The 23,900-nt window shown below is 42.0% G+C and overlaps 1 protein-coding gene and 1 pseudogene across 1 annotated transcript in view; one reads left to right on the top strand and one right to left on the bottom strand.

Moving 5' to 3' along the window:
• ST6GALNAC3 (ST6 N-acetylgalactosaminide alpha-2,6-sialyltransferase 3) overlaps positions 1–23,900 on the bottom strand; it is a 557,193-nt gene that overhangs the window by 448,656 nt on the left and 84,637 nt on the right. The gene's annotated exons all lie outside the window — the stretch shown is intronic.
• Positions 22,013–23,873, top strand: LOC132480409 (protein arginine N-methyltransferase 5-like; annotated as a pseudogene).

The raw sequence follows: 23,900 nt of genomic DNA, 5'->3' as shown, positions 1-23,900 counted from the left end.
GACAAACAAAGGCAAAAAAGTACAAGTTGCTTTGCTGTAAGAAAATAATTTAAGAACTTACCTGTATGAAGATGGGCACACGAAGTGTATTCTTCCAGTAGAAGAACAAATTCTCCCATCATATCGTACACCCTGGCAAAGCCAGGATCCCTTAAGGAAACTCCCTTTCCCATTCTCCTTTGGGAAGAGGGGGGCAGAGGGTTACACCCTCTTAGCCCCATCCAACTCTTCTGGAGAGGTTGGCTCTGGACTGCTGCCTACCAGAAGCTAGTACCTGGTAAGAACCCCAGGCAGTTCCAAGTGCTTAAAAGACTAGGTAAATGAAAGATCAATTTCCCACATATAACAATCCCTTAGCAGACTTCACAATTCTAACCCTACATGAACTAATTCCTTCCAAATCCCAAAAGCACAGTAATAACCACTTTTGCTCTTACCTACAAAACACATACAGATTATTTCTGACTCTACTAGTATCCACTCATAGGCTGTTAATTACTGCTCATTTCTTTGAAGACAGATCAGATCCCAATTTCCAAATTCTCCAAGAGCTAAGTCTCAGAGCAATTTTAAGAAAAAAAAACTCCTAAGGTGTAGATCTCTGTATGAAAAGCTCAGAGAATGCAGGGAAGCATGAAGGCTCAAGGCAACCCCCAGGATGGACCCAGTGAATGGAAGTTAGCTGCTGTAGACATGCAGACACTGCCACGAGTGGGTCTCTGTAAACACAGTGCTGTTCACTGCTGTTTTCTATAAGGGGAGGTGATTTTGTGTGTGTGTGTGTGTGTGTGTGTGTGTGTGCATGTGTGTGTGTTTAGGGTAGGGAAACTGAAGAGTCAGGAGAGAGGTTTCAATCAACACGGCTCAAATGCCTAAGCAATGGGTCTCCATGCTGACATCCTATGGCACTGTGTGGCTACCCCCTGCCTTCCAGCAGGATTACAAAGTAAGTACATACTTCTTTGCCTTTCGTAGTAACAAATTCAGTGGTTTATACAATGTCCAAGGATATTTTTTAGTCGACAGTAGCATAATTTACAAAACGTGATGTCTAGATCCAAGAATTAATTTATCTGGAAGTTGCAAATTTATTGAACCTATCCAGTCAGTTAATTGGAATATACATACATACTGAGAGTAAAATATACATATATATCATAGCCTAACCTTTCCTTTATTCCTGGGCCTCACAATAGAATATCAAGTAAGCAATTATAGAACTGCAGGATGTAAAACAACCAGGGTATTTGGCTGAAGAAGCTGTGACTCTGAAGTGTGATACTTTCATCTATTGTGTGTCATTATGAAGGCAGTAATTTGTTTCAGTGCCATTTAGAATGCACGGCTACTCTGTAGAGAAGCATCCAAAACATTAAGAAGAACATCAGAAGGAAAACTGTAATTTCTTAGGAATTGGTGCCAGAACTAAAACTTTAACAATAGCAGGAGGTTAAAATGGCACATTTTGAGTTTAAAAAAAAACTCAGGCTTGAGGAAGTGGGAGGGAAGAGATGGAGAGAAGGGATGGATATGCAGTTTCCTTGGAAACTAAACGTGATATTATTGCAGCAATAAGCCTCAAGAATCATTGTTTACAGGGTGAAAATACTGCTCATCTGCTTAAAACTGGACAAGGGTAATTTAGAACCTAAATAATTGTGATCTCTACGAGAATCCTCAGGGAACTCTAAAGACTGCTGTGGAGTGGAGGTACTGTGTACCAGCTCATAAATCTACAGAGGAACACAAGAAAGGCCCCCAATAAGTCTGCAGAAAGTAGACAATGGCGGCAATGAGTTACAGGTACAATTTTCAGGGCACTGATATAAATAGGCACCACAGGGCAACTTGCTCTCCAGCTCTCCTTGATCCTTTCTCATGGCCTTGGGAATGTATCACAGTCCCAGACAAGCAGGTTTGCAGGGAGACTGAGCTTCATTCCTCGTCCCCACTCAACCCCCGCCTTGCTCTCTGAGCCTGGACACCCACTAACCTCACCGGGCCTCATCTGGGAAAACAGAGAAAACATCACTGTATTCTCAGGGTTACTTTGCAAATTAAATGAGGGAAGAAATGTCCAGAACATTGCCAGGCACATAGCAGGGGGCTCATACATGTTAAAGATCTTTATCTTCCCAATGGTCAATGGGTTTATTTTGACCTGTTTGCAGGTCATGTGGACAATGTCATGTGAACAAAGAAGTAGATTTCACCTGAGAATCCACGGCAGGTCTTTACAGAGAAACTCATTGGGTATGGCATCTGGTCAAGTCAGAGTTGGGGTATGTGGGTCTTTTCTGCCATTCAGACTTCTCTGCCATTAAGAATCAATCCTGCTGATGACACAGTGATGGTGGGTGGCAGAGGAGCATGTGTGAGCAAGGAGCCGAGTTGAATTCGGATTGTCTGAGTATAAGAGTATTCCTCCATGAGGACAGAGCCTGTGCCTGGTCTGTCCACCTTTATGTCCCTAATGGCAAAGCAATACCTAGAACATAGTATGTGCTCCATAAAGCATTTGTGGGATGAATTATAAGGGCAGCAGAGTGTTCCAGGTGCTCGTGGGCAAAGCTATCTAGGGATCAGGAGCCAGGAGTAGGGTTCAGAGTGAGAGCACAAATGAAAACCCCAGACAAGGCAAAAAATGCTTCCCTCCATGACACATGCATACATGCATTTGAGTGCCTGCTATGTCCCAGGCACTGATTTAAGTGCTTTGGAATGAAACAAAGAAAAGGCCTCTCTTCCTGGAGCTTACATTCTAGTGCTACTCAGTTATGTTACAGTAAAATGATTTACGTGTCAGTCTCCCTCCACTCATTTGTGAGCCTTCCCATGCAAGGCCCATGTCTTGGTCATCTCTGATTCTGCAGCACTGGCTACAGTCCCTGCGGGCCCACAGGAAGGGCGAAGGAGGTATTTTTTGAACTGAACACAAAGTCAGGCATTAAGAGAAGCAGAAGCGGGCTTCCGTGGTGGCGCAGTGGTTGAGAGTCCGCCTGCCGATGCAGGGGACACAGGTTCGTGCCCCAGTCCAGGAGGATCCCACATGCCGCGGAGCGTCTGGGTCCATGAGCCATGGCCGCTGAGCCTGCGCATCCGGAGCCTGTGCTCCACAACAGGAGAGGCCACAACAGTGAGAGGCCCGCGTACCACAAAAAAAAAAAAAAAAGAGAGAGAGAAGCAGAAGCAGAGAACAACATTGGCTTGGGTTAGGAAGCACTGCAGTCCTAGATTTACATCTCAGCTCTACCAATGACTAGCCTGGTGACTGTCTGCTAGTGACTTACCTCCCTGATCCTGTTTCCCCATCTGTAAAGTGGAGATAGTGGGTCGTCCGTAGCTCACGGGGTTGTGATGAGGGTTAAAAGATGTGCTGCTTTAAAGCAATCAGTGCAGAGGAGAGCCCTTGGTGGTCAGGAAATGGTCCCTGCTGCTCTCAGGTCATGATCAGGATCATTACCGTTATTATTCCTCAACAGGGACAGGAGCACGGCTGTGCTCAGCTGAAGAGTGTGAGAAGAAAACTGGAGCAAATCCTCACCTGCAAACCTTTTAACTCACAATAAGACAGCTGGATACATAAGCACTCTCCCCCACTTACAACCATGTCTAAAGGAGACCCCCCAACCAGGCCAACACAACCCATTTTGGGTGACAAAGCATCCTCTGATCAGCCACAGCGCACAATGACCTCCCTAGAGTGAGCCCTTATTTCCAGCCCAACTCCAAATAGCATCAGTTCCCGCTGATGGGTTCTCATTAGTTGGTTTGCTCCCAGTGACCTTTCTCAAAGGGTCAACGGTCAACTTTGTATTTCTAGTTTTTGTCCTGGGTAAATCTGGAAAAGCTAGAACTTTCTGAGCTTTGTGACTTGGATAAGCTAGCTTATCTATAATGAAGCAGAAACAGTTTTCGCAGAGAAATACTCCTGTGGAGATGCATTTTGCTCACATAAGGGATGATCATATAACACAGTTAATGACTGGAAATGAGCTAAAGGCAGAAAATTATGAAAGATTATAAAAATAGTTATTAAAATGGGTTACTTGGATGGGCTCAGAGTGAAGAGGGAGAGGAGAAATGGGAAGAGAAACAAGAGAGACTAAACACTAAACAATATCCATAGTTATAATTTTATATGGATGCATACACTGAACCATGTATTGATGTATACGTAGTATATGACAATGCCCCGAGGTTTCAGCAGCATATATAACATAGTCAATAACATATATATGTACATATAAACATTCCTTGTCTCCATCCTTTCAATACATATATATAACATATATTCAATAATATATATGAAGTATATATGAACATATAGTTATTACTTGTCTCTACCCACCCCCTAAAAATGCCATTTCTGAAATTTATTACAAAAGTCAGCTACAGCAGCAACAACAAAAAGGACAATAAGACTTGAAGTTTTGTGCTGACCTTTTTTTTTAGGTAAAGAATAATGTAATAATATATCAATAAATAAATGAACTGGAGAAATAAGCTTACAATAAATCATACAAAATGTTCTCCAGACAAGTCTAAAATAGTAGAGCTAAACCAGTGTACAGAAACGTCTCCCAAATTCTCATTATATTACCACAAGACTGACAGTAACTACTACTTCATTGTCATTCTTTTCTATTCTTCTCCATAATCATATATTGAACAAAGCCCCAAACAGATAGCATTAGAACTGCGTTACACATGCCAGCATCTGCAAACCCTGTAATATTCCTTACGTCTAGCCTTAGACACCAATACCGTAAATATAGACTCCATTTCTCAAACGATGATTTAGCTCATAGGAAAATAAGTGGCAAGTCAAAATTCAAATGACTTAAGTTGTTTTAGGTAATTCATAGGTTGTAAAAAGTAATGAGAAGTAAAAAAAAAAAATTATGAGGGTATTACAACTCTCCCATTAAAATGAAAATCTATGTTATAACTTTATGCTCTTCAAATACCATACCAGACTAAAGCATCAAGCAATATATAGTGTTCTGTTCCTAAAAAATTACTTTGTTTATGTGGAGTGATACCCTTACTTGTTAATTTTAAGAAATACTTGTCCAGCCTTCTTTTTAAACCAGAATCATCCCCAATGTTTAAAAATAAACATGACCATCAAAGTTTATTTTTAATCAGCAATTCATTTGAATAATTAAAGTGAGAATCATTGCTAAAAAGGCCAGAGGACATTATACATACACATACACACACACAAACACACACACGCACACTTCAAGTGCAACAGTGTAAACTGAAAGCAGATAGCTAATCACATCTCTAAAAAGAAAAGAAACTCCTATGAAATCATCATTATGAAGCTTTATGAATAGCACTAAAGGATTTAGCACATTTATGAGCAATGATCTGCAACAAGACTCAATCAGCCAGATACTAGTTTCATGCTACAGAGAAGGCTATGTCTAGACTCATTCGCAAAAATTGCCATGCTGTTACTCTTTTATTCTCATTTAAGCGTGGCTGCTCAGTACAGAGGGCATTCTGCATCAGGGTGCTGAGTGGACAAATGATTGCCAATAATCAAATGGCATGATTTATCTTTTGAAAAACCTTGGAGCAATTCTAAGGAACACGAATGTAAGTGCTAAGCACTGCTTACATAGTGAAAATGCTTATTCCATTTTAATCTTCAAACCCAGGGTACAGAGAAAACAAATAGGCAGAGTGAGTTTGATCCTGGACTCTCAAATTTCTATCAGTAGGATCTGCTAATAACACAGGGTGATACTTAAGAGGGATTCAGCAACCCTCGCAGGTATGAGACACAAGCATTCTGATTCGAATTTCTGGGTATTCGTGTCCTGTCATAACATTAAAATAATCATGCAAATCTGCCTCCAGCTGGTCTCTGATTTGCATTCATTTTTTTCCATTTGAAATGATTTATACATACTTATACGAAATTCTAAGTTCTAATCTGAACATTCAATCTTGGAAGAACAGACATTTACAGTATTTAAACTAAATTTACAATATTAATAGCTAGCAATTATTAACATTTTAAGCGTGTGGATGACACCAAACCTGGTTAATAAGCAAACTACCTGCATGCATGTTTTTCACAGAATGGAGCACTAACCATATTTTTTTGGCTAATGTAGAAAAGAGTTGGTTGCCATGGATATTACCTCCTCAACACACAAATGATAAAAGCACTTAAAATACTGCATATTGATTATATATAAGGGGACACGGAATGAACCCTATATAATTAAAAACCCTTCATAAACCCTGTGTAATTGAAAAAGTTGAACATTCTCCATTCTGTAGTTGTATTTAATTTTAATAACTTGCTTAAGAACAGCTGGAAAACTTATCCTGTGGAAGTCCTCACCTACACAAAGGTCATTCAAGCAAAAGCCCAGGAACCATCAGGAGGTAGCCCACACTGTTCTAGGAGAAGTGGAATAGAAGCAACCAACACTATCCTATGGGACTGGAGCCACATCCTGGATCCCACTTTCATTGAAACCCAACCACATGCCTGAATAAATTCAGTCCTTTAAATCAAACCTCAATCAACACTAACAACAACAATAACAGTAGCTATTATATTTTTAGTGCAAACTTGACCTGACACTTTCGTTGGGAAACTTAAGCATTAGTTCTATTCTGCAAAAGAAATCCATGTTTCTGCAAAACAAAGGCCCTGCCCTCACAGGGCTTCTATTTACTACCACTTGAAAAACAAAATAAATAAACAGGATGTCAGGTGATGAAATGTGCTATGAAGAAGAACAAAGCAGGAATGTGAAATGAATTAAGGGGTTCCATTTTTATATAAGCTGGTCCAGCATTGACTCTCTAATAAGGCAAAAATTAAGTAGACTTGAAGGAAAGTGAGGGAACCGTACAAATATTTCATTTAAAAACGCTTCAGGCAGAGGAAACAGGGCAGTGACCCAGAGGCAGGAATGTGCTTGGCCAAATGAGAAACAGCAAGGAGGAAATTATGGCTAGAGCAGAGTGATCGAAGGACAAATAAGTCCTTTGATGAGGTGAGAGAAACTGAGTTGGGAAATCCACATCATGGAGAGTCTTGTAGGACACTATAAAGTCTTTGGCTCTGACTCTGAGAGGGAAGACTTCTGAGCAAAGAAGGGAGGGCCTAAGTAATATGTGAAAGGATCACTATGATTGCTGTGCTGGGAAAAGACTCTAGGAACAAGGGTAGAAGCTGTGAGACCAGTTAGGAGACTGTGGCAATAATCCAGACAATAGGTGATGGTGGTTTGGGCCAAATGTTAACAATAGAGATAGTGAATTTGCAACAGCCAAGACATGGAAGCAACCTAAATGTCCATCAACAGAAAAATGGATAAAGAAGATGTGGTGTGTATATATATACATATGTATATTAAAAAAGCGGGGCTTCCCTGGTGGCGTAGTGGTCGAGAGTCCACCTGCCGATGCGGGGGACACGGGTTCGTGCCCCGGTCCAGGAAGATCCCACATGCTGCGGAGCGGCTGGGCCCATGAGCCGTGGCCGCTGGGCCTGCGCGTCCGGAGCCTGTGCTCCGCAACGGGAGAGGCCACAACAGTGAGAGGCCCGCATACCGCAAAAAAAAAGAAACCTATTGACCTTGACCAGTAGTTTTCAAACCATGCTGTGTACCAAGAATCTTTTGGAAATACAGACTCCTAGGTCTACATCCACAATACTGAATTGGAATCTACAGGGAGGAAAGGCATTCAGTCAGGCTTGGGAAGCCCTTCCCCCACCCCTCCGTGGGGTCTCAATAAACATCAAGGACAGTTACAACTTACAACTTGAACACATTCTTGTTTCCTTTCTCTCCATACCATTAGGGCCCTGAGATGGTCCAACACCTGCTGAGTTTTTCCAATTTTTTTTTTTTTTTTTTTTTTTTTTTGAGGAATCAGAGGCAGAATACTCTACCGAGAAATTACTCATGCCTCTGGGTCTAGTGAAGTCCTATTACATCCACTTCTAAAGTGCAATACAAGACCTTTCTTTTAAAAATGACTTTCTCTACTGGGGAGGCCAGTTATTTTTCTGCTTCTTTACACTTTTTGTTCTCCTGTGTAGTTGCTTTGCATACTTTAATTAATGTTTAATCTTCCTGCACTTGTGCCTTAAGGAGAGCCCCTCTGAAGGGCACAGAGTTCAAAATCATGGCCTCATAACACTCTGCAGGTTTAACATTAAATAATCATGACATGGGCCTCCCTGGTGGCGCAAGTGGTTGAGAGTCCGCCTGCCGATGCAGGGGATGCGGGTTCGTGCCCCGGTCTGGGAGGATCCCATGTGCCGCGGAGCGGCTGGGCCCGTGAGCCATGGCCGCTGAGCCTGCGCGTCCGGAGCCTGCGCGTCCGGAGCCTGTGCTCCGCAGCAGGGGAGGCCACAACAGTGAGAGGCCCGCATACCGCAAAAAAAAAAAAAAAAAAAAAATAATAATCATGACAATTCAAACCAAAGACCAAAACCCCACTCAGACTGCCAGGAACACGGGGTCAGCGTGCAGGCCTTCTCTGCCAAATCTGTGATTTTGTTTCTATTCTCATCCTGTCACACTGGTACATAGATGACTCTTCCTGCTTCCTCCTTTCCAGGGAGGGGCTGTATTCTGTGAGAAAAGTGCTCCGTCACTCAAGGCTGATGACAGCAATGGAGCAACACTGTGATAGAAATGATTACTGAAGGCCCATTAGGAGATGCCAACAGAGACTCTATATTAACCATCATTCCCCCTGTACGCAGCGACCTGAAAGAAAAAGGAGGGAAGACTTTCAGCTGCTATGTATCTTAGAGAATCATCTGACAGCTTATTTATTAAATGCATTTTAATATTAATTCTCCTCTGCGCCATAGCTGACCTTCAAAAGAATTTACTGAGTCTCAAGAACACAAAGCACAATGGCCGAGGGAAAGCATGGATGGGAAGAAAGCTGCACTTAAGCTCTTTTTCTCCTGTGCGGTTACATACAAAATTGGTTACGATTAAATACTACGTTAGGTGGCTGATCTTTTAATATAGAGCCTAAAACACAGATAAATTAGAACCCAATTAATTGGGATCCAACTTATTTTTCTGTCTGCTCATTTAGGAGAAAAATGCATGTCACAGGAATGCACAACAATATAAAGGAATTTTAAGCTCCTTCTCAGACATGTCCTAGATCCAAAACACATTCTGCCTCTCCAGTCCTATAAAATGAGGGCTGCATGCATAATGATGACCCTCAAACAGTCAGTACACACACAGTTAAATTTAATCTCCTACATTTACTAAGTCAAAATGTGGACTGAAAAGCTCTCCAAAAGGAAACTTGCATTTAACTCTTTCTTAAAATTTTGTTTAAAAACACATAACATAGGGCTTCCCTGGTGGCACAGTGGTTGAGAGTCCGCCTGCCGATGCAGGGGACACGGGTTCGTGCCCTGGTCCGGGAAGATCCCACATGCCGCAGAGCGGCTGGGCCCGTGACCCATGGCCACTGAGCCTGCACGTCCGGAGCCTGTGCTCCGCAACGGGAGAGGCCACAACAGTGAGAGGCCAGCATACCGCAAAAAAAAACAAAAACAAAAAACAAACAAAAAAAACCCCACATAACATAAAATATACCACCTCAACCATTGTTAAGTATACAGTTCAATGATATTAAACACATTCACACTGTTATGCAAACATCACCACCATCCATCTCTTTTCATCTTGCAAAACTGACCTCTGTCCTCATTAAACAATAACTCCCTACCTTCCTCTGTTTAACTCAATCAAAAAATTCTACTGAACAGAATTCCCCATTCTTTAAATATTCTGAATGATGTTTCATTCTTATATAGGGTAAAATTAGGACCAACTTTTTTATGAATCAACTTATATTTTAAGCCCAGTTTATACATTATGCTCAGGAAAGAACTGCTATTTTGTTCCAGAAAGTCATGTTGAATCTCCGAACATCTATATACCAAAGCTGGTGGGTGTTATGAATGCTTATGTCCTTCAAAATTTCATGTGTTGAAATCTAACCTAATCCCTATTATGATGGTGGTGCCCTCATGAACTGGATTAGTGCCCTTGTAAAAAGAGGCCAAAGAGTGAGCTTGTCCTCTTTCTGCCACGTGAGGATACAGTAAGAAGTTAGCAGTCTGTAAATTGGAAGAGGGCTCTTACCAGAACGTGACATCAGAACCCTGATCTCAGACTTAAGGCCTCCAGAACTGTGAGAAATAAATTTCTGTTGTTTATAAGTCACACAGTCTATGGTAGTTTGTTATGGCAGCCTCAACAGACTAAGACAATGGGTGACCAATCACTACAGTTAGCCTAATTTGAATTAGAAGCCATAGATATCTTTCTTTACTCTCTCTGAATCTGTTTATACCACTAATTAGGATTAGGGACGCTTTCACAAAAATCTGGGTGATGACTATCCATAAAACCACATTTTAATCTTTTTAAAGCTTTAGGAAAAATGACTATCTCGGACTCCAGTGAAGAAACAGTGCTTGTGACCTCCCTGAGATGAGCATCCTGTAAGTCAAACCAAGCCTTCTGGGCACAATGCAGAGCAGGTACAATACTGAGACCAGCCTCGCGGCGGGTATTATTTGCCACGTAGCAGCAAGGCTGCAAGAGGTGTAGGCACCCTCTGGAGCATTTGCAGCCCCAGTATAAGATGAAGCTCTGTGTCAGTCTTTCTTGGTTCTGAGTCATTAGTTCTAGGGTGGAAAGGCATTAGAAAACCTTTCAAGCCACAAACCACGTATCTTAGGGAAATGGCTAATTAGAATTCACCCTAAACTGTGATAGAATTAACAGACATTAAATAATCATTATTTATAATTGAGGAATCAAGTTACCCAAGAGAAAAAAAAGGCAAAGCTTAGATTGCCTTGGTTAATGTTTAAATTGGAAAAATAAAAGGATAAGTAGTTTCCCAAATGACCAATAACTTATGTTCCCAAAGTTAGTAACGTAGGAAGTATTTTTTCTGGAGAAGCAATGCGATTGGGATCTTCGTTTTTAAAAGATCACACAAAAATTATTTCATCCACATTAGAAACAAAGTATAGGACAAACAGTCTGTCCCGAGCTCTGGAACAGTGGCCAAGGGGTAATGTGGCTAACAGGGGGAAAAGAAGTTTTCTTCCTTCTTTTCATGGTATAGACCTAAGGAGAATATTTTTAAGGAAAAAAAAAAAAAAAAGTCTTTGATTTCTCTCTTTCTTCTTCTCTATACTTCTTTCTCATCTTCTGGTACTTCTTTTACCGGGACCATGATATTCTCAAACTACCTTAATTCCACTGTTTTCTCAACTGGGTCCCCATCCTGGCCAGGCCAACCCCAAAGGCCTGTGCCTCAGAGCAGCTGACCCCAAGGGATTCAAAGCAAATGAATCAAACCAAGATATGGATGAAATAAGACTTCATGTTTTCTGTTTTGCTGTCAAGTAATAGCTTTGCAATATTTAGCATCAAAAAGTCAAAAATTCAAATAAAACATGAAAATACAGTTGACACTTGAACCACATGGGTTTAAACTGCATGGGTCCACTTATATGTGGATTGTTTTTTGATAGTAAATACTGCTGTACTACATGATCCACAGTTGTCTGAATCTCCTGATGTGAAACTGAGGATACAGAGGGCCGACTATAAATTATACATGGATTTTCGACTGCTTGGAGGGTCAGTGCCCCTAACCCCCATGTTGTTCAAGGGTCAACTGTATAGTCTCACCTGACATTAAAAATAATGAGATTATCTGGTGTGAGAGGGTATGGAAAAATAAGCACACCCAAAAAACAATGTAAACCGTTTACAGACTCTCTGGAGGGCACTTTGGTTATACATGTCCAAAGTCCTTTTTTCCTTAAGTATAATGTTGACCCAGCAAAAACACCACTAAAAACTATAAGTAAGTCCCCTACATTTGAACCTTCAACTTGCGAGCTTTCAAAGATGCGAATGTGGAGCTTACTCATGAAGACCTGATGGGATTGGAGGCCCAGAGAAAGGACAAAGAGAGACAGAGCAAGAAGAAGTTACTGAAGAACCGAAGAGATTCACAATGCAGGAAATGGCAAGGGATTTTCTTTCCTTGAGAAGGCACTGTTAGTTTTTAAGGCACAGGACCTTAACAAAGAACGGTACACAAAGGTTGCAGCAGCCATTCAGAATGCAGTCCAGTGCTACCGTGTCATCTATGATGAGAAAAAAAGAGCTACTACCCCGACATCATTGGATCATTTTTTCAAGACAGTATATAGAATTGAATCCAGCAAGGAACCAGAATCTGTGTCATCAACATCATGCATGAGTGACACTGCTGCTTGCCCTCCATCTCCTATTGCTGACGATCCTTCAGCTCTACCATCTCCCACCCCCTCTCCCTCCTCCAGTCAGTAACTCTTCTTGCCTGATCACTCGATGGCAGCTCCTGTATACCAGCTGTTCTACTGTACTACTGTACTTTTCAAAGTACTGTACTATAAGATTAAAAATGTTCTATTTATTTTTTGTTTGTGTCTGTTTTTATGTTTTATTTGTGTGAAAAATATTATAAATCTATTACAGTACAGTACTATATAACCAGTTGTGTTAGGTGGGTACGTAGGCTAACTTTGTTGGACTTAACAAACAAATCAGACTTACGAACGTGCTCTCAGAACGGAACTCATTTGTATGTAGGGGACTTACTGTACATGGATACCATTAAGTAGCACATCATAGAAACATATTTATTGATATGAAAAAAATCTTCATGACCTATTGCTAAGTTAAAGAAATGGGCAGACTACAAACATATAAATGTATGTTTTATAATACATATAAGTATATGTATTAAATTATATGTAAATATAAATTTAATATAAATTTGTATACTAACATTGTAAATTAAGCTAGCTTATACAGATATACATATACATATATAATAAAATTATACAATTATATATAACTTTTACTTATATAAAATTTATCATACACTTTATATACATAAAATTTATATATGATACATATAATGACATAATTTTATTATATATGTGTGTATACAAAAATAAATAAAATATTAGAAAGACATTCACAAAAATGTAAACGGTGGTTAGCTCCATTTTTTTTTCTTTGTGCTTGTTTATGATTTTTAGGCTATCTGCTAATGATAAAATTAATTAGAACATTCTGTAATTACTTAGGGAGAGTTATTTTTTTAATTTAGTGCAGAACACTAAAAACGACAGTAACATCAATAGCTCCACTAGAGAAATGCCAAGATAGGGTAAGAGGTAGAATCTATCAGAGAGTTTGTAAGTAGGAGATTATAGACTATCTCTATATAATATTATTATTTGGGATAACACTGTCCCCAGAACACACACACAATAGCCTCAGCAAATACCTGCTGGGTTAAGAACAAACAGAAGAAATACTTAGTCCTTAAAAATACACAGTTCTACCTTTACACTTTCCTCAAAATATCTGGCTGTTTCTTCCACTGTAATAAGCAATACTGTACATCCTGATGCTTTAGGATACTTGAAACCATGTTAATTATTCCTGCGGAATGTTTAAAAATTCATATTATTTACTCCTGAGAGACCATGACAACATCTTTCCAGATTGCACCAGACTATTCTTGTGTGAATCAAGGGTTTTAATCTCTAGGATGCAACAGCAATGCTTTGGGCTTGGATCAATGAAAGGAAATGAGCTACTGTGGTTTGTGTGCCTTTCACCAGACTCCCCCAATACTTAATTCACAGTGCTGAGTGTATCAAAACTACAAGTGTAAATTAAACTAGCTTGTCGGATACAAAAACAAAGCTAAACCATATGCGGTGCAAAACACACCCATGGCTTTTTCTCAGCACCACAGATCTCTCTTCCGTGCCAACTCCCTGACGGGCAGAGAGATAGGCCAGTAATGAACCAGGCTTTACAGAATCCAAGGCTTTATATGGACCTTTGAAATAATTTCCTTTTTAAACATTTTGTCCCCTCTCTACAGCAACACAGTTTATTACTACTTTTTGCATTTTTTTAAAGTCTTGGACATTTTTTAAATGCCCACTTTTTTCAATCAAATGCATTTTTTCATTCTGATTCCATAAACTCAGCCTTGGAATTGACTAACATCATCCTTTCTTTTCTCCTTCCTAATGTGTTTATTTATGCCTATTCAATACAAGGTGTTACCCAACTCCAAAAGTCTCCTTTCTTTGGCTGGGGCCCTATTGGCATTCCCCTCCTGCCCTAGAGAGTGACTGATCTGACCTGTGAGGCTCCTGTTTTGTCTGCTTCTCCCTTCTCTCCTTGGAGGGAGTGCCCACAGAGCACCCAGACCTCCTTTGTTCCTCCACACCTTCCCTATCGGTGTACCTGTGACTGCACAGGATAATTCTGGGTGCAGTAGCCGGGAGCCCAGTTACCCACAGATGCAAGTTACACACTCCAACCTAGAACTAGTGACATTTTGGTTCTCCCTCTGCCAGTTCTTTCATCTTATTTCTCGGTTAGTTCAGAACCTGGGCAGGAGAGACAGCTTCTCAAAGACGCCAACATCTTGAGCATTTTGCCATGAACCTTAACGATATTAAAATTGGCAAAACACACTGGGAGGCATTAAGGCTAAGGGTGGGTGGCTCTGAGCTTTGGCATGCTTTACTAAGCATGGGCCATAACAGCTTTTAACTTTGGCAGTTTGAAAAGTTTGTACTGGGTCGTGGGTCTGGTTTTATAGTCTGCAGCTACCTTCAAACTGCTGTGGAAGCATCAGGTAAATATCAGATGCATTGTGTACCTCAACTTGAATTTTCACAACGATCTTCAAAAAGCAAAAGTCACTGTATTTCATCAAATCTTAAAATGCTCTGAATGTAAGACACCCCATTATCTTACCCACCACCAAGAAAGAAAAGAATACTGCCAATATTATAACGTCTTTCATTGTAAGACACATATAAGTTTTAAATACATTAAAATGTGAAGAAAAAGGTGAGTCTTAAAATCAATGAACTATTTAATATTATCCTCATTTTTTATTCAAGGAATAAGACCCCCTTCAAAACATACCACACGTTCTCTTACCTCTGAGTTTAAACACATGCTAGTCCCCCTACCAGGAACAGTCTTTCTCTGGCTCTGGACCTGGTCACCCGCCCTTTATCCTTCACATCAACCTTCAGTGAAGTCTTATGTGATTCCCAGGTCCGGCTGGGTCCCCCTGTAAGTTCTCTCACAGCACTTATTCTTCTTTTAAATACTTTGAAGCCCTGGAATTATTTCTAATTATTTATTTCCACGTTTATAACTGTGTATAGTCACACCCTGTTAGGCCTGGCCATTCCGTGATGGCAGGGACTGTCCAGTTTGCCTACCACTCTACTTCCAGGGCTTATAACACATAACAGGAGCTCAATACGTTGACTCATGGGTATCTTGACAAAGCACTCACAAGCCTTAGCTCATTTAATCCTCACTATGCCACTGGAAGGTAGGTGCCATTATTTCCCCCGTTTTATCAAGTGAAGAAACTGAGGCTTGAAGAAGTCAATTAATTTAACCATGTCTCACAACAGAGAATTCAAACTCCAGCCAGATGTGCCTGACACCAAAGCCAGGTCATTAACCATTAGGCCATACCCAGCTCCAGCTCACAAGCAGAAGGCATGGAGGCAGGAATAAAATGGCATGCTGTGGTACAGAGAGACATCGAGATACAATGGATAATGCATGTGCAACAGATTCAAGTTAAACTCTTATTGAGGACCTGCCGATTGCCTGAAAGTGGGCTGAGCACCTCTGATATGAGTCATTTATTCTCACAATCATACCATGGATTGGGACTTATTATCTCTACTTTACAGTAAAGAAAGAGACTCAGAGAAGCTAAGTAACATGCCCACTCACACAGCTGGTGAGCAGCAAAGCCAAGGTGATGAGCTGTAGGTCTGGACAATGGATTTCAGAGGAGTCTGGAGCATGCTTTCTGAAGATCTCTTTTTTTTTTTCTTGGTCCTATTCCCCAAGCTAAGTGCTGACTGTCTCTGGCCAATTGACATTGACAAATGTCCATTTCTAACAACTTTTTCTGACCAACTCTGATCTTCATTTAAGGGTTTGTGAGGAAAGCCTGATAATATTTAACTGAAACAATAACGGGCACCACTATGAGTAAATAGCATTTAGACAAGGCAAACCAGTAGAAATGCACAGACTCAGCATTAGGCACTGTGTTAAACTGGCATCTGTACAGACTGTGTCCAAATCAAGGGGTGGCCTTTCAAGGCAAATTATGTGGCTCATTGCTGGGGCAAGCCAGAGTTGGAATAGCCAAATTACAGTTCGGCTCCTTAGTAAACTTGAATTTGACACCTCTTTCCTCAGGAGATTGGGAATTATCTTCCCAACATGTACTTTAGAACATCAGTGTCAGCCCATCTGCTATCTAAATTTAGATCTCAATACAGTATGTAAAGCATCTTTCTGCTGTGGTCATCAGCAGAGAAAAAACCTCCAAAGGTCCCATCATTAAATGAAGACCCACGGCATCTATTCCATCCTCTAAGGAACCTGTCATTTCTTCTGCTGCTTTTAGTGAAGGACTGAGGGGAGGGGGCTGGGAAGCAAGCAGAGAAGCAGCGTGACAGAGGGTCAGGAGACCCAGATGCCGGCCCCACTCTGCCGTACACTAGCTCTGTGACCTTAGTCAAATAGAAAAATCTCAGGGTCACAAAGAATCTTTAAGGTCCATGAGTTCAGACACGTTACTGATGTTTGAATCCCTTTAATAACATCACTGCTAAGTGTTGATTCGGTTTACGCTTTACACTCAAGTGACAGAGAAATCATTACTTCCATTCCCTCTCCAGTGCTCTATAACGTCTGAGAATCCTGGAGAAGGCATCGTAGCCCAAGTCTTGAAGGTCGGAGAGAACCTGAGGTCTGAAAGGCAGCTTAGCTCTTAACAATACTGGGGAGCAGGAAGAGGTCACAAGCCCATCTCTACAGAAAGAGTTATTAATTATTAATCAAGGTTAAGTGATCATGTAACATTCCAAAAAATAAAAAGCAAAAGAGGAGTCCTTGACATAAGTGGCTTGCCTGTAGAATAAAAAGAAAACTCTTAAAACGCTGAAACCATGTTTTCCACGTTAAAGGTTTGACCGTAGAGAAAAAGATATTTAAAGTATAACACCTACATATAATAAATATAATAAATTGATCATATAGCAAGCTCCTCTAATTGTGGTTGTGGACTGGTGAAGGTCTACAAATTGTTATCAGGCTACAAGGAGACAGGAGTTTGCTCTAGAATGTAAATCAACTTTGTCACGAAGCGAGCTTACGGTTTGCTTCAGTCAATGTGTGTGTGGCGGGGGGGGGGTGTGCATGCCACGACTTTCTCAATGAAGGAAGCAGTGCATTGATTTACATTCTGGTGCAAGTCCCTTATCTTGGTTCAAACAGTGACAAACAGTTCCCAGACTGGCTACTTCATGGAGCACTGTCGGAGACTAATAAGGTAGCATTTCCCAATGGGACTCTGATGAACCTGTAGCATCTCTTCCTTCACTCTGTGATGTACAACTTCCCCAAACCACCAAAAGCAGGAACATCTGTTGTCTTATTCAGAAGCTGATGCACTGTCTTATCTAGACTATGGTAGAGCCTTCTAGCAGGTCCCCATGCCTTCAAACTGTTCCAACACACGTTCAAGCCAGCCTCCACATTGCTACCACAGGAATTGTTTTGAAACATATCTAGACAATTACTCCCCTGCTTAAATTCTTTTGAGAGCTCCGCAATGCCTACTGCATTAGCTTTAACCTTTTGAGTTTAATCACCAGCCATTCCTTTCTACCCCTTGATGCCCGCAATTATTAGTCATTTTCTGAACACATTACATACTTTCTTCCACCTGTGCTTTAACTCATATTGTCTCCTCTACTTGAAATACTCTTTCCCTTCTAATCCACCTATAAACTCCAACTCATCCTTTAATAGCCAGTTCAAATAATGCCTCTGAATGTCTCAACAACCATCCCAGAAAGAACTATGTATTCAGACCCTCTGTGGGTGTGGGGGGGGGGAGGGTGGTTCAGTGCCATAAATAACAGGGCAGGCTCTGGAACCTGACTCCACAACACCTATCTGCATAACTTTGGGCAAGTTACTTAACATCTCCTGCCTCAGTTTCCCCATCCGTAAAACAGGAACAATGACAGTACTTCCTTCATAGGGTGGATGTGAAGATTAAGTTAACTAACTCATGTAAAGCATTTAGCACAGTGCCTCACATATAGTAAGTATCCCTATAAATTATTGAGTCAGGCCAATTAACTTCTCTAGCCTAGGAACTTGAAACCCAGTGACAGGGGCTCTTGGTATTGAGGCACCTTTATGAACCTTTATATAGTCTGGAGAGCAGGTCCATCAATGTCTGCTGCTGCAGTTTCTGGGGTTGCCCCTGGTCCCTACCCAGCCTGGGCTGGATGCTTAGGGACTGATTCATTCTTTGAGTAACTCCAGCATCTTTTAAAAATTTTATTTTCTTCTTCTTCTTCCCCTCCCCCTCCTCCCCCTGCTCCCCCTCTAATCCTCTCCCCCTCCTTCTTATCCTTCTTATCCTTCTTCTGTTTTTTATTTTTTAAAACTTGAGCCAGGGGGCTTCCCTGGTGGCGCAGTGGTTAAGAATCCGCTTGCCAACGCAGGGGACACGGGCTCAAGCCCTGGTCCGGGAGGATCCCACATGCCACAGAGCAACTAAGCCCGTGCGCCACAACTACTGAGCCCACGCGCCTAGAGTCTGCGAGCCACAACTACTGAGCCCACGCGCTGCATCTACTGAAGCCCGCGAGCTCTAGAGCCTGTGCTCGGCAACAAGAGAAGCCCACACACTGCAACGAAGAGTAGCCCCCACTCGCCGCAACTAGAGAAAGCCCGCACGCAGCAACGAGGACCCAACGCAGCCAAAAATAATAAATAAATAAATAAATTTATTTTTAAAAAAGTACACCACAAGATTTGGATTAAAAATGTACATTAAGAAAAAAAAAAAAAAAAAAAAAAACTTGAGCCAGGAAGAATCAGCCTCTCTCTTGCTTACAGGTACCTTAGTTAGTGCAGGGATAACAGGAGCTATCGTATTGCTTATAAGGCTTAAAAAAGATAATGTACAAAGCACTTAGAGCAGTGCCTGTCAGTGAGTAAGTACCTGGTAATTAGTAGCTTTTACTATTATCTAATGATAGCTCTTGGTATTTACCTAGTGTTTTATAATGTAAACTACACACTCCTGTGTTGCTTGCTTATTCTCCTTAACAAATGGGTAGAAATGGTAGCCACAGTATATGGATGAGGGAATGGTGATGTTTAGGAGTATGCCCAAGATCATGAAGGTGGCAAGTGGTTGAGCTGGGAACCCTACCAAGGCCCTTTGCTGACAAGTGCAGGGTTCTCACCACTGTTTCAGGCTCCCATGTGGTTTAAGCAGTGATGAGTGGTGATGGAGTGGGGAGGCAGCTTCCTTTCCCACTTTCTGGGAATAAGAGTAGAGATAGGAAAGCACAGACACTTTCTAGGGGACAGAGCAGAACAGTCTGAATTGAAGATGGTGTCTCTTTCTGTGGTAATGATGAGTTAGGTTGGAGAATTTAGGCCTGGAGTCCTTTTCCGAACTGCCTTCTGAGCCATGGACAGTGCCTAGAGTCAGCCTGTTTCTAGCTTCACCCATCTATAATATATCCTGCCGCATTTACTGAACAATCATTTTATTTAGAGCCTTTCATGTGCCAGACGCTGTGTTAGGGACAGAGATGAAAAGATAAATGATACCCATTAAAAGGTCTATCTTTTTTTTTTTTTTTTTTGCGGTACGCGGGGCTCTCACTGTTGTGGCCTCTCCCGTTGCGGAGCACAGGTTCCGGACGCACAGGCTCAGCGGCCATGGCTCACGGGCCCAGCCGCTCCGCAGCATGTGGGATCTTCCCAGACCGGGGCACGAACCCGTGTCCCCTGCACCGGCAGGCGGACTCTCAACCACTGCGCCACCACGGAAGCCCAAAAGGTCTATCTTTTAAAAGCTTACAATATATTGGAGAAATCAGACATGAAAACAGTTAAGTATAATACAATATAGCATCAGAGAGCTGAAAACAAGTGTTTGGGAACAGGGAGCAGAACCACACTGCACAGACACCCACCTTTGCTGAGAAAGGGGACTGTTAAGTAAGCCAGCAGGATCCCATTAAAGGTCCATTATGCTCCCATTTTACAGGTGAAGACTCTGACCATGGAGCCTTGTTTGCCCAAGGTCTAGCCAGGCTTATAATTGGTAGAGTCAGGTGTCAACCTAAGTCTCTGAAATTAAAGCAAGAACTCTGAGACTCCCCACTACACTGCCTGTTTCCCAAGACAATGGGTCCAGGAAATCACCTCTGAGTATTCTCACTAAGGTGTCAAAAATAAACAAGGATCCCTTCTTTATTACCTTCAGAGGCCACCTGGTGGGTGGATGTGAGCCAGCGACTGCAGCCACACTGCCGAGGCTTGGGTCCTGCCTCCCCCACTTATTAGCTATGTGACTTTGAACAGGCCACTTAATCTCTATGGGCCTCTTAGTGGGTTACTGTGAGGACTAAGTGAGTTAATATATGTAAAGGACTTAAAACCATGCCTGGACCGAAAGATCTAGAACAGCAAACACAGTACTGAAGAACAAAAAAATTAGAGGAATCACACTAAATGATTTCAAAACTTACAGTAAAGCTACAGTAATCCAAACAGCACAGTATTGGTGAAAGAATAGACACATACATCAATGGAACAGAATAGAGAGCCCAGAAGCAGATCCACACAAATAGTCAAGTGACCTTTGACAAAGGAGCAAAAATATTTCAATGGAGAAAGGATAGTCTTTTCAAGTAATGGTGCTGGAACAACTGAATATCCACGTGCAAAAAAAAAAAAAAAAAAAAAAAAAACTAAACACAGGGTTTACATCTCTCATAAAAATTAACTCAAACTGTATCACAGACCTAAATGTAAATGCAAAACTATAAGATTTTTAGAAGAGAACAAAGGAAAAAATCCAGGCTACCTTGGGTTTGGAGATGAGTTTTTAGAAGCATCACCAAAAGCATGATCTAAATTGGACATTATTAACATTAAAAACTTCTACTCTTCAAAAGACTTAAAAGAATGAAAAGAGAAGCCACAGAAATTTGTAGATATTTGCAAACACGTATCTGACAAAGGACTTGTATCCAAAGAACTCATGAAACTCAACAGTAAGAAAGCCCAATAAAAATGGACAAAAGATCTGAGCAGAGATTTCACCAAAGAAGGTATATAGATGACAAATAAGCATATGAAAAAATGTTTTACATCATTATTAGGAAATTACAAAATAAAGCAACGAGATACCACAGCATACCTTATAGCCATACCTATTAGAATGGCTAAAATACAAAAAAGAAAATTGACAATGCCAATTGCTGGCAAGGAAAAAGAGCAACAGGAATTCTCATCCTTCACTGGCACGAATACAAAATGGCACAACCAATTTGGAAGACAGTTTGACGATTTCTTACAAAGCTAAATATAGTCTTGGCATATAATCCAGCAATCACACTCCTTGGAACTTACCCAACTGACTTCAGAACTATGGCCACACAAAAACCTGCAAGCAAATGTTATAGCAGCTTTATTCATAGCCACCAAAACTTGGAAGCAACCAAGATGTCCTTAAGTAGGTGACTGGATAAACAAATTGGAGTATATCCACACAATGAAATAGTATAAAAAGAAATGAGCTACCAAGCCATGAAAAGACATAAATAAATCTTAAATACATTTTGCTAAGTGAAAGAAGCCAATCTGAAAAGGCTATGTTCTGTATTATTACAATTATACGATATGACGTTCTGGAAAAAGCAAAACCACAGAGACAGTTAAAAAAATCAGTGGGGTCAGGGAATCTCAGCGTGGACAACGCGAGGGAAAAGGTGGAGGCGATGGTGGTCGGCGGTGCCCACGGAAGTCGCGTGTCCAGCGGGAGGGACCTGAATTGCATCCCCGAAATGGCTGACACACTGGGGGCTGTGGCCAAGCAGGGGGTTGATTTCCTCTGCATGCCTGTGTTCCACCCACGTTTCAAGAGGGAGTTCACTCAGGAACCTGCTAAGAATCGGCCAGGCCCTCAGACACGATCAGACCTACTGCTGTCAGGAAGGGACTGGAATACACTGATTGTGGGAAAGCTTTCTCCATGGATTCGTCCAGACTCAAAAGTGGAGAAGATCCACAGGAGCTCCGAGGCAGCTATGTGACAGGAGCTGAATTTTGGGGCATATTTGGGTCTTCCAGCTTTCCTGCTTCCCCTACATCAGGACGATAACACAAACTTGGCAAGAGTTTTGACCAACCACATCCCACTGGCCACCACTCCTCCATGTTCTGGATGTGGGTGCCACTGGTGGCACCAGAGGACCTGAGAGATGCGCCAACTTCACACACAGAGGAGTACAGTGGAGAGGAGAAGACGTGGATGTGGTGGCACAACTTCCGGGCCTTGTGTGATTATAGCAAGAGGATTGCGGTGGCTCTCGAAACTGGTGCTGACCTCTCATCTCATCATGTCATTGATCGTTGGCTTGGGGAAGCCCATCAAAGCAGCCATTCTCCCCACCAGCATTTTCCTGACCAATAAGAAGGGATGTCCTGTTCTTTCTAAGATGCATCAGAGGCTGATCGTCCAACTCCTCAAGGTGGATGTGCAATTCATCATCACAGGCACCACCCACCACTCAGAGAAAGAGTTCTGCTCCTGCCTCCAGGACTTGGAAGACTTGAGCCAGAATCGACCTCCACCCAATGCCTATGAACTCTTTGCCAAGGGCTATGAAGACTACCTGCAGTCCCCACTCCAGCCACTGATGGATAATCTGGAATCTCAGACATACGAAGTGTTTGAAAAGGACCCTAGCAAATACTCTCAATACCAGCAGGCCATCTATAAATGTCTGTTAGACTGAGTGCCAGAGGAAGAGAAGGACACCAATGTCCAAGTGCTGATGGTGCTGGGAACAGGCCGGGGGCCCCTGGTGAATGCTTCCCTGCGGGCAGCCAAGCAGGCTGACTGGCGGATAAAGCTGTACACTGTGGAGAAGAACCCAAATGCTGTGGTGACGCTGGAGAACTAGCAGTTTGAAGAATGGGGAAGCCCAGTGACAGTAGTCTCATCGGACATGCGGGAATGGGTGGCTCCAGAGAAAGTGGAAATCATTGTCAGTGAGCTTCTGGGGTCCTAAGCTAATAATGCGCTGTCACCAGATGATGGCGTGAGCATCCCTGGGGAGTATACCTCCTTTCTAGCTCCCATCTCCTCCTCCAAGCTGTACAATGAGTTCCGAGCCTGTCGGGAAAAGAACCGCGACCCTGAAGCCCAGTTTGAGATGCTTTATGTGCTATGGCTGCACAATTTCCACCAGCCGTCTGCACCCCAGCTCTGTTTTACCTTCAGCCACCCCAACAGAGATCCTATGATGGACAACAACCGCTACTGCACCTTGGAGTTTCCCGTGGAGGTGAACACAGTGCTGCAATGGTTTTGCAGGCTACTTTGAGGCTGTGCTTTATCAGGACATCACTCTGAGTATCTGTCCAGAGACTCACTCTCCTGAGATGTTTTCACAGTTTCCCGTCCTCTTCCCCATTAAGCAGCCCATTACCGTGCGTGAAGCCCAGACCACCTGTGCGCGTCTCTGGTGATGCAGCAATTCCAAGATGGTGTGGTATGAGTGGGCTGTGACAGCATCAGTCTGTTCTGCTATTCAGAACCTCACAGGCCGCTCTTACACCATCAGCCTCTAGCCCTGTCTGCAAGTGTCTAGAGCCTTG

Source organism: Mesoplodon densirostris, chromosome 2 (assembly GCF_025265405.1).
Source record: "Mesoplodon densirostris isolate mMesDen1 chromosome 2, mMesDen1 primary haplotype, whole genome shotgun sequence".
NCBI lineage: Eukaryota > Metazoa > Chordata > Mammalia > Artiodactyla > Ziphiidae > Mesoplodon > Mesoplodon densirostris.
The sequence above is the reverse complement of the archived record's forward strand: the minus strand, read 5'-3'. Positions and strand labels throughout refer to the sequence as shown.